This window comes from Coturnix japonica, unplaced genomic scaffold (genome assembly GCF_001577835.2).
Source record: "Coturnix japonica isolate 7356 unplaced genomic scaffold, Coturnix japonica 2.1 chrUnrandom621, whole genome shotgun sequence".
NCBI lineage: Eukaryota > Metazoa > Chordata > Aves > Galliformes > Phasianidae > Coturnix > Coturnix japonica.
Genome location: NW_015439994.1, coordinates 6,624 through 17,400, shown reverse-complemented (window position 1 = coordinate 17,400; position 10,777 = coordinate 6,624). Strand labels below are relative to the sequence as shown.

The window sequence follows — 10,777 nt, the reverse complement described above, 5'->3', positions numbered from 1 at the left end:
ATTTTGGGGTCCTTCTATGGATTTTGACGGTAATTTTATAGATTTCAGGCACTTCTTAGATGTTCGGGTTATTTTATAGGATTTTCAGCATCCTTTTATGGTTCTTTTGAGGCCTTCTATAGGATTTTGGGTCATTTTCTGGATTTCGTCCTGTTTATTAGGATTTTGGGCAGTCATTATAGGATTTCAGCTCCTGTTATGTTATTTTGGGGTCAATCCTATAGGATTTTGGGGTCTTTCACGGGATTCGCTATCACTCTATGGGGACGTTGGTCTTTCTATAGGATTTCAGCTCTGTTATTATTTTGGGGTCTTTGTATAATTTCGGGGTACTTCTTATGGGATTTGGCTCATTACTATGGATTTCAGCTCCTCTTATGGGATTCTGGGTCCTCATTTTAATAGATTTTAGGTCCTTTTATTGGATGTTTGGGTTATCTTTATAGGATTTTGGGTCATTTATATAGATTTCAGGTCCTTCTGTGGGATTTTGGTTCATTTTATAGGGACTTCAGCTCCTTTTATTTTTTGGGTCTTATTCTATAGATTTGGGGTCCTTCGTATAGGATTTCAAGGTCATTTAATAGGATTTCAGCTCCTTTTATAGGATTTTAGGTCCTTTTATGGGATTTTGGGGTCCTTCTATGGATTTTGGTTTCTCAGTGGATTATCGGGGTCTTTTTATGGATTTTGGGTATTTTATTAGGAATTTTTGGGTCATTTTATAGGATATTCATCTCTTGTTATAGTTATTTTAGGCGTCTTTTATGGATTATCAGGTCTTTATATAGGTTTTGGGGTCATTCTATAGGATTTTGGGTCATTTATAGGATTTCACCTCCTGTATGTTATTATTGGGCATTTTATATGATTTTAAGTCCTTTATATGATACTTTTGGGGTATTTTATGGGATTTTGGCGGTCCTTCTATAGGATTTTGGGGATTATTCTATAGATTTCCTCTGTTATGTTCTTTTGGCGTCATTCTATAGGATATTATGGGTTCATTTTCTAGGATTCAGGTCCTTTTATGGGATTTGGAGGTCCTTTTATAGATCTGTAGTCGCTTTTATGGGATTTTGTGGTCCTTCTATAGGATTTCAGCTCATGTTATTTATTTTGGGTTTTATAGGCATTTAGGTCCTTTTATGGTATTTTGGGGTATTTTATAGATTTTGGGTCCTTCTATAGAATTTTGGGCTTCAATTTATAGGGGATTTCAGGTCCTTTTATGGGATTTATGGTCTTCTGTCGATGGATTTGTTTCTCATTGATTTCGGGTTCTTTTTATTGGAGATTTGGGGTCAAATTTATGGATTTCAGCTTCTGTTATGTTATCTTTGGGGCTCGATTTATAGGGATTCAGCCTCCTGTTATGATTATTTTGGGGTCTGTAAATAGGATTTCAGTACCTGTTATTTCTTTTGGGGTCATCTTATGGTTTTGGGGATCATTATAGAGTGATTTTGGGTCATTTATCGGATTTCAGTCCTTTATGTTATGTTTTAGTGTCCTTTTATGGGATTTTGATCTTTTATGGATTTGGGGTCATTTTATAGGATTTTGGGGTGGTTTTAATAGGATTTTTGGCTCAATTTATAGGATTTCAGCCCTTTTAATAGGCATTTTGGGGTCATCTATAGGATTTCGCTCCTGTTCAACGTTATTTTGGGGCATATCCTATTCCTGGATTTTGGGCTCCTTCTACAGGATTTTGCTTCACTCTATGGCGATTTTGGGACGGTTCCCGTCCTATTTGAGGATTTCAGCTCCTGTTATTTCTTTTGGGTCTATTCTAGGGCAATTTTGGGATATTTTATCAGATTGTTGGAGTCATTTACTATTAAGGATTTCAGCTACTTTTATGTTATTTTGTGGGTCAATTTTTATCAGGATTAGTCCTTTATGGGATTTGGGGGGTCATATTTAATGGGATATTAATGTACTTTTTGGGTTTTGGGGGTCATTTTATAGGATTTTAAGTCATTTATAGGTTTTTAGGTCCTTCTATAGGATTTTGGTCCTTCTATAGGATTCAGCTCCATGTGTTTATTTTGGGTCATTTCTATAGGATTCTCAGCTCACTTCTAATGGATTTGGGCTCATTCTATAGATTTCAGTTCCTCCTTATGGATCTTTGAAGTTTCCTTCTATGGGATTGGGGCTCATTTTATAGGATCTTTTATTGTACTTTTATTGATTTTGGTCATTTTATGGGATTTCCTTGTTCCAGCGTGATAGACAAAGCCCATAACAATGAATGGGGCCGACCCCGGTAACACCTGAGGACACGTTTGAGACCAGGTCGAACAGGACTCAACGAACTGCCCGCGCGACAAAACGGCTCGTCAAGCCCAAAAAAATTCGCTGTCAGGAATACAAACAACCTTCAAGATCCCATGGGGTGCGTCGTCGGGGGCCAGAGACTCCAAGAATCAACATTCTCACAGGTCAATAGGGGCTCTATTGGTCTCCTATTGGGTCTATGTGGATTTGGGGGGCGTTGGTGGGGTCTATGGCTCTTGGGTTTGGGGATGCCTAATGGGCCTCTATGGGTTGGAGTCTATGGGCTCTAGGGGTTGGGGGTCCCTATGGCTCTTGGAGCGTATCTGTTTGGGAATACAACCAACATTACAATCCATGTGGTGTCGGAGGCCAAAACGGCTCCAAGATACAAATCTCACGGTCATAGGGGCTTAAAAGGGTCCTATGAGCTCTATTGTTGGGGGCTTAAAGTACGGCGTGGGGGTCTTGCTTCTATGGGTATTTGGGGGGTCGCATATGCGTCTCTATTGGGTTGGGGGGTTTGGGGGGCATGGGCTCTATGGGGGGTTGGGGGTGTCCTGAATGAAGATCTATGGGAGTGGGGAGTGGGACGCGTCTATGGGCTCTATAGGGGGTCCTCATGAGCTCAATATGGGGTGGGGCTTCACAGACGGGGGGGGGTCCCTATGGAATCTATGGGGTTTGGGGCCCATAAAGCTCTATAGGGTTGGGGGCTTCAAGGTTAAAGGTGGGGGGTCCTATGAGGTCTATAGGGTAGGGGTCCTATGAGCTTTATAGGGAGTCCTATGGCTCCTATGGTTTGGGGGTCCTATGGCTCTACGACCAAAAGGCTGGGTATCGGGGGTTCTAGCATCTATGGGTGGGGGTCCTATGGCTCTATGAGGGTTTGTCGAATTACACACAACTTCCAAGTCCAGTGGTGGTGTCGGGGGCCAAGGGTCCAGGATTCAACACTCACAGAGTCATAGGGCTTAAAGGGTCCATTGGGCTCTATGGGGTGGGCGGTCCTATGGCTCTATGGGGTGGGGGTCCTATGGGCTCTATGGGGTTGTCGGAATACAAAATACTTCAATCCATGGTGTTCTGGGGCCAAGGGCTCCAAGATCAACATCTCACAGGGCATTAGGGCTCTATGGGTCCTATGCGGCTCTATGAGTTGGGGGGTTCCTAATGGGCTCATATGGTTGGGCTCCTATGGGCTCTATGGTTTGGGTCCTATGGGCTTATGGGGTTGGGGGTCGTGCATGGCTCTATGGGTTGGGGTCCAGAGTCTATGAGGGTTGGGGAGTCCTATGGGCTCTATGGGTTGGGGCGTCTATGGGCTCTATGGGTTGGGCGGGTCTATGGCTCTATGGACAGGGTTGGGGGGTCCCTGTGGCTCTATGGTTTGGGGAGTCTATGGGCTCTATGGTTGGCGGACCTATGAGCTCTATGGGGTTGGAGGGACTATGGGACTCTATGGGTTGGGGTCCTATGCGCTCCTATGGGGTTCGAGGGGTCCGTATGGCCTATGGCGGTTGGAGAGGTCTATGGGCTCTATGGGGTTGGGGTCTATGGCTCATGGGTGCGAGGGGTCCCTATGGCTCTAGGTTTGGCGGGTCCTATTGAGGCTCTACGGTTTGGGGGGTCCTATGGCTCTATGGGGTTGGGGGTTTGGGGAGGTCTCATGGCTCTATAGAGTTGGGGGGTCCTATGGCTCCATGGGATTGGGGTCCTATGTTGCTCTATGGGGTCTGGAGGTCCTATGGCTCTATTGTGTTTGGGGGTCCTATGAGGCTCTATGGGGTTGGGTCCTATGGCTCTATGGGATATTGGGTCACTATGGGCTTATGAGTTGGGGTCCCTATGCTCTATGGGTTTGGGGGGTCCTATTGGCTCTATGGGCTGGGAGTCTATGGGCTCTATGGATGGGGTCCTATAGGGACTCTATGGGTTGGGGTCCTATGGGCTCGTAGGGATTATAGGGGTCCTATGGGCTCATGGGTGGGGTCCTATGGCTCTATGGGGTTTGGGGTCCTATGGGCTCTATGGCTTTGGGGTCCTATTGGGTCTTTAAAGTCTCCTATGGGGTCTTTAAGGTTTCTATGGGTTTTTCTATGTTCTCCCTATGGGATCTTTAGTTTCCTATGGATCTTCTTAGTTCCTATGGGTTATTTCAGGTCTCCTATGGGCGTCATTTAGGTTGCCCTATGGGGTCTCTATGGTTCTAATGGGGCCTTTAGGGTCTCCTTATGGGGTCTTCAGTTTCGCCTGTGGTGTCTTTTATGTCTCCTAGGGGTTCTTTAGGGTTCCTAGGGTCTTTAAAGCTCCTATGGGTCTTTAGGTTTCTATGGGAGTCTTTAGTTCCTATGGGTGCTTTATTGATTCTTATGGGCGTCTTTAAGTCCCATTTCATCCCATTCAATCCCAGCATTCTATACCTATTATCCCTAAGGTTATTGCTGCTTGTGGGCAGCAGAACGTGGAGGAAAGGATCCTTTGGGTTCAAGCATCTGTTAGACGTCCCTATGAGGTCTTTATGTCTCCTATGGAGCTTTAGGTTTTAACTATGGCAGGTCTTTAGGTTCCCTATGGATTTTATGTTCCTAAGAGCCTTTAGGGATCTCCTATGGGGTCTTCAGTTGTTTGGTGTCTTTATGTCTCATAGGGGGATCTGTTAGTTCCTATGGGGTCTTTAAAGTCTCGCCACTTATGGTCTGTATGGTCCCTATGGGTCTTATGGTTCTCCTATGAGGTCTTTAGGTCCCTATAGGGTTTTTATGTATCTATGTGTCTTTATGGTTCCCATTGTATCCTGTATATCCATATATTATGCTATTATCCCCTATAGGTTCTATCGCTGTTGGAGCAGCAGAACGTGGAGGGCGACGATCCCCTTTGGGTTCAAGCATCTTTAAGGGTCTATGAGTTCTTATGTACTCATTTTATGTCCCATGTTCTATGTCTAGTTTATTCCTATTTAGGTATCTAACTATATGATTATCCAGCTCTTATGTCTCCATATGTCTTTAGTTTCTATGGTCTTATGTCTAATGTCTTTAGTCACTTCAATCATTCTTATCCATCATAATAATCGCATTTGTCGCAAAGTAGTGAAGCGGATCGCCTTTGGGCTTCAAGCATCTTTAGGGTCCATTATCGTGTCTTTATGTTACTATGTGTCTTTATGTTTCTCATGGGTCTCTATTTCATATGGGTCTTAAGTTCTATGGTCTTAGGGTTCCTATAGGTTCTTTAGGGTCTCTAGAACCTATCTTCTAAGATCCGGGTTTTGGTCCCTAATGTCTTAGTCTCCTATGGGCTTTAGGTTCCCTATGGTTTTTCATAGGTCGCAAATCCAATCATCCCTATACCAGTTATCTGTTAAATGTGCAGCCAAACTGGCAGGGAAGCGGATCCACTTTGGGTTCAAGCACATCCTTTAGGGATCCTTGGGTCTTACTGTTCCTATGGGTCTTCTAGGTCCCTATGGGTCTTTAGGTCTCCTATGAGGTCTTTAGAGTTTCCTTATGGCAGATCTTAGGTCTACTATGGGAGTCTAGGTTTCCTACAGATCTTTAGGGCTCCACTAGTCTTTCATTCCCCTATGCGTTCTTTATTTTCCTTATGTGTCTTTAATCGTCTCCTATGGGTCTTAGGTTTCTATGCGTCTTTATGTTCTATAGGGTCTTTATGTTTCCTATGGGGTCTTTAGGATCCAATTCTATCTATTATCCCTATAGGTGGCTGTTGTGGGCACAGAAAGTACTGAGGGGAAGCGGACATCCCGTTTGGGAAGTCAAGCATATTAGGGTCCATAATTGGGTCTTTAGTCTTATGGGTTCTTTAAGTCTCCTATGGGGTCTTTAGGTTCCCTATGGGATCTTAATGGTTCCTATGGGGCCTTTAGGCGTCTCCTCTGGGGTCTTCAGGTTGCTTGGTGTCTTTATTGTCTCCTAAGGGCGTCTTTAGGTTCCTATGAGGGTCTTAAGTTCTCCTTGGAAGGTACTTTAGGGGTCCCTATGGGTCTTCTATGGCTTCCTATGGGGTCTTTATGTCTTTAGGCGAGGTCTTCTAGGGTTCCTATGGAGTCATTAAAGTTCTCCTATGCTGTCTTTAGGTCTACCTCATGGAGTTCTTTAGGTCCCTATTCGGGTCTTTAGGGATCCTATGGTCTTGGATCTTTCCTATGGGGTCTTATAGTTCCCTATGGATCTTAAATGGTTCCTAATGGCCTTTATGTTACCTATGCGATCTTCAGGTGCCTTTGTGTTCTTTATTGTTTCAATAGGGGGTCTTGTAGGTTCCCTATTGGGGTCTTTAAAGTTCCTATGGGTCTTCAGGTTCCATATGGAGTTTTAATGGCCTATGGGTCTTTTTACCCTATGGTCTTTTATGTCTCCTAATGGTCTTTATGTTTCCTAAGGCGTTTCTAGTCCCTATGTGGTCTTTAGTCACATTATATCCATTAATTACCATTCAATCCCATTGTATCCTAAGTCCCTTAGGTTATACCATGTTGTGGGAGCAGAATGAGAGGGGAGCCGACACCTTTCGGTTCAAGCATCTTTATAGTTCCTTGGGGCTTATTCCTATGGGTCTTTAGGTTTCTATGGGGTCTTTAGGTCTCCATATGGGTCTTCAGGTGCCTTGGTGTACTTTATTCTACCAATATGCGACGGTCTTCTTAGGGTTCCTATGGCTTTTATGGTATCCTAATGGGTCTTTACGGTTTCCTATGGGTTTTTATGGTTCCTATGAGGTCTTAAGGTCCCTTGTATCACTATATCCCTAGTAGGTTATCGCAGTTAGTGGTCAGCAGAACGTGGAGGGGAAGGGATCCCGTTTGGTCAAGATCTTTAGGGTCCTATCGGGGTTTGGTCCATATGGGTCTTTAGGTCATATGGTCTTTATGTCTCCCTATGTTCTTTTAGGTTCCTAGGAGGTCTTTGGTTTCCAATATGATCTTTAGTTCCCTATCGGGCGTCATTTAGGTCTCACTAGACCTATCTGTCTTAAGGGATCCAGGAGGTCGTTTAGGGATCCCTATGGGGGTTTCTTTATTATGTTCATACATTGAGTCTATTATGGTTCCTAGGGGTTTCTTTATGGCTATAATAGGATCTTTAGGTTTCCTATGGGTCTTTAGTCTCCTATGGGGTCTTAGGTTCCTATGGAGTCTTTATTGTCTCCATATGGATCTTTAGGATTTCTATGGGGTTTTAGTGTCTATGGTTTTCTTAGGTTCGCTATGGAGGTCTTTATGATTATCCTAGGGGTCTCTAGTTTCTAATGGGTCCTTTAGGTTTCCTATGGGGGCTTTGGTCTCTATGGTACTTATGGTTCCTATGGTCTCAGGTTGCCTTTTGGTGTCTTATGTTTAGGCGGGGTCTTTTAGGGTTCCTATGGCGGTATTTATGCTCCTCCTAGGGGATCTTTAGTATCACTACGGGATCGTTAGGTTTCTATAGGATCTTTAGAGTCTACATGGGTCTTTTACGTCTCCTATTGGGATCTTTAGGTTTCCATATGAGTCTTTCGTTGCCTTTGCGTCTTTATGTCTCAATAGGGGTCTTTAGGGTTCCTATGGGTCCTTTAAAAGTCTCTATGGGTCTTTAAGTTCCATACTGGCGTCTTTATGTTTACTTGGCGGTCTTTAGGTCCCATTCATCCAATGATATCCTAATCCCTACATAAAGACCCCATAGGGACCCTAAAGATGCTTGAACCCAAAGGGGATCCGCTTCCCCTCCACGTTCTGCTGACCCACAACTGCGATAACCTATAGGGATATAGGATACAATGGGATTGAATGGGACCTAAAGACCCCATAGGAGACATAAAGACCCCATAGAGACCCTAAAGACCCCATAGGAGACTATAAAGACCCCCTGGGATCCCTTAAGACCAGATAGGTCTAGGAGACCCTAAAGACCCCATAGGAACCATAAAGACCCCATAGGAACCATAAAGACCCCATAGGAGACATAAAGACCCCATAGGAGACATAAAGACCCCATAGGGACCCTAAAGATGCTTGAACCCAAAGGGGATCCGCTTCCCCTCCACGTTCTGCTGCCCCACAACAGCAATAACCTGGTATAGGGATGATATGGGATGTGAGACCATAAAAACCCCATAGGGAACCTAAAGACCCCATAGGAGACATAAAGACCCCATAGGAGACCATAAAAACCCCCTGGGATCCCTTAAGACCAGATAGGTCTAGGAGACCCTAAAGAACCCATAGGAACCCTAAAGACCCCATAGGAACTATAAAGACCCCATAGGAAACCTAGAGACCCCATAGGAAACATAAAGACCCCATAGGAAACATAAAGACCCCATAGGGACCCTAAAGATGCTTGAACCCAAAGGGGATCCGCTTCCCCTCCACGTTCTGCTGACCCACAACTGCGATAACCTATTAGGGGATTATAGGATACATGGGATTTTGATGGGACCTAAAGGACCCATAGGAGACATCTTAATGACCTCATAGAGCCCTAAAGACCATAGGAGGATCTATAAAGACCCCTTGGCGATCCCTTAGACCGATAGGTCTTAGCGAGACCCTAAGACCATAGGAACCATAAATGAACCCTTAGGAACCATAAAGACCCCATAGGAACATAAGACCCATAGGAGGACTAAAGTACCCCTTAGCGCGACCTTAAAGCATGCTTTGACACCAAAAGGGGAATCCGTTTCCTCACGTTCTGCTGCCCACAACAGCGTTATAACTGATAGTGTGGATAATAGGATATATTGGATTATATGGGATTCAATGGGACTAATAGACCCATTAGGAACCATAAATAACCCATCATAGCGGAATCCTAAAGCCCCATAGGAGTACTATTAAAGATGCCCAATAGGGGACCATATCGACCCCTAGAGACTTTTAAAGCCATAGGAACCCTAGTTATTTGTGTGTAATAAAGACCACCAAAGGCAACTGAAGACCCCACTAGGAGACTCCTAAGTGGTTTTGGGAACCATAAAGATCCATAGGGAACCTAAGGACCCCATAGAATCCTAAGATCCCTGGAGTTTTTTAGGGACCTAAAGTGCTTGACCAACGGGGTCCGCTTCGCCATCCACGTGTTCTGCTTGCACCCACAAACAGCAATCTATAGGGTATAGGGATAGAATGGATTTGATGGGATGGCAATGGGGACTAATGACCCATTTTTAGGGAACATAAAAACCCATAGGAAACCTATAAAGACCCTATAGGAAACCTAAAGACCCATAGGAGACTTTAAGACCCCATTAGGACCCTAAAGATCCCCTAGGAGACATAAAAGAACACCAAAAGGCAACTCTGATAGACCATTAGGAGACCTAAATTGCCCCATAGGAACCATAGTGCACTCCTATAGGGAACTTAAAGACCCATAGAGACCCTAAAGATACCCCATTAGGAACCTAAAGATCCCATAGGACCTAAAGACCCCATCAGAGGAACCTTAAAAACCCCATAGGAAACTAAAGACCCCATAGGAGACTTTTAAAGACCCACATAGGACCAAAGCCATAGGAGCCATAGGATCCCCAACCCATGAGCCATAGGACCCCAACCCATAGAAGCCCATTAGCGACCCCTTACCCCATAGAGCCCATAGGACCCAACCCATACGAGCCCATAGGACCCCCACCCATAAGAGCCCATAGGACCCCCAACCATAGGAGGCCAATAGACCCAACCATTAGAGCCAGTGTGACCCCAACCCCATTAGAGCCATAGTGCCCCAACCCCATTGAGAGCCCATAGGACCCCCAACCCATAGAGCCCATAGACCCCCAACCCCATAGGAGCCATATGGACCCCAACCCATAGAGCCCATTTTAAGGACCCAACCCCATGGAGCCCATAGGACCCCAACACTGTATGAAGGCCCATAGGACCCCCCAAAAACCCCCAACCCCATAGGCCATGGAACCCCCCAAACCCCGTAGAGGGGCTCATTAGGAACCCCCAACCTAGAGCCCAATAGGACCCCCAACCCCATTAGAGCCCATAGGATCCCCAACCCCATATGAGCCATAGGACCCTCCAACCTAGACCCATAGGACCCTGTCCGAACCCCATAGAGCCCATAGGACCCAAACCCATAGAGGCCCTTAGTCCCCAACCCATAGGTCATAGGTCCCCCAACCCCATAGAGCCATTAGGTACTCTCCCCAAACCATAGAGCCCAAGGACCCCCCAACCCCATTAGAGCCCATTAGGACCCCCGACCCTGCAGCCCATAGGGACCCCTATATTAGATAGACCCATAGGACCCCCACCCATAGAGCTCATAGGACCCCACCCATAGAGCCCATACGACCCCACCCATTAGAGCCCATAGGACCCCAAACCCATAGGCCCATAGAGACCCCCATACCCCATAGGTCCCATTAGGACCCCCCCACCATAGAGCATTAGGACCATGAGCTCATATTTGACTTGTGAGTGTTGATCTCTTGGAGCCACTTGGCCCCAGAACCACATCTCTTCTTTTTT

At 45.4% G+C, this 10,777-nt stretch overlaps 1 protein-coding gene and 1 long non-coding RNA gene across 2 annotated transcripts in view; both read right to left on the bottom strand.

Moving 5' to 3' along the window:
• LOC107307488 (DNA-directed RNA polymerase II subunit RPB1-like) overlaps nt 1-10,777 on the bottom strand; it is a 25,452-nt gene that overhangs the window by 10,717 nt on the left and 3,958 nt on the right. The gene's annotated exons all lie outside the window — the stretch shown is intronic.
• LOC116652682 overlaps nt 1-10,777 on the bottom strand; it is a 19,657-nt gene that overhangs the window by 5,254 nt on the left and 3,626 nt on the right. Inside the window, exon 2 of the long non-coding RNA XR_004305826.1 lies at nt 8,048-8,689. This is a non-coding gene — a long non-coding RNA (uncharacterized LOC116652682). The remainder of the gene's footprint in view (nt 1-8,047; nt 8,690-10,777) is intronic.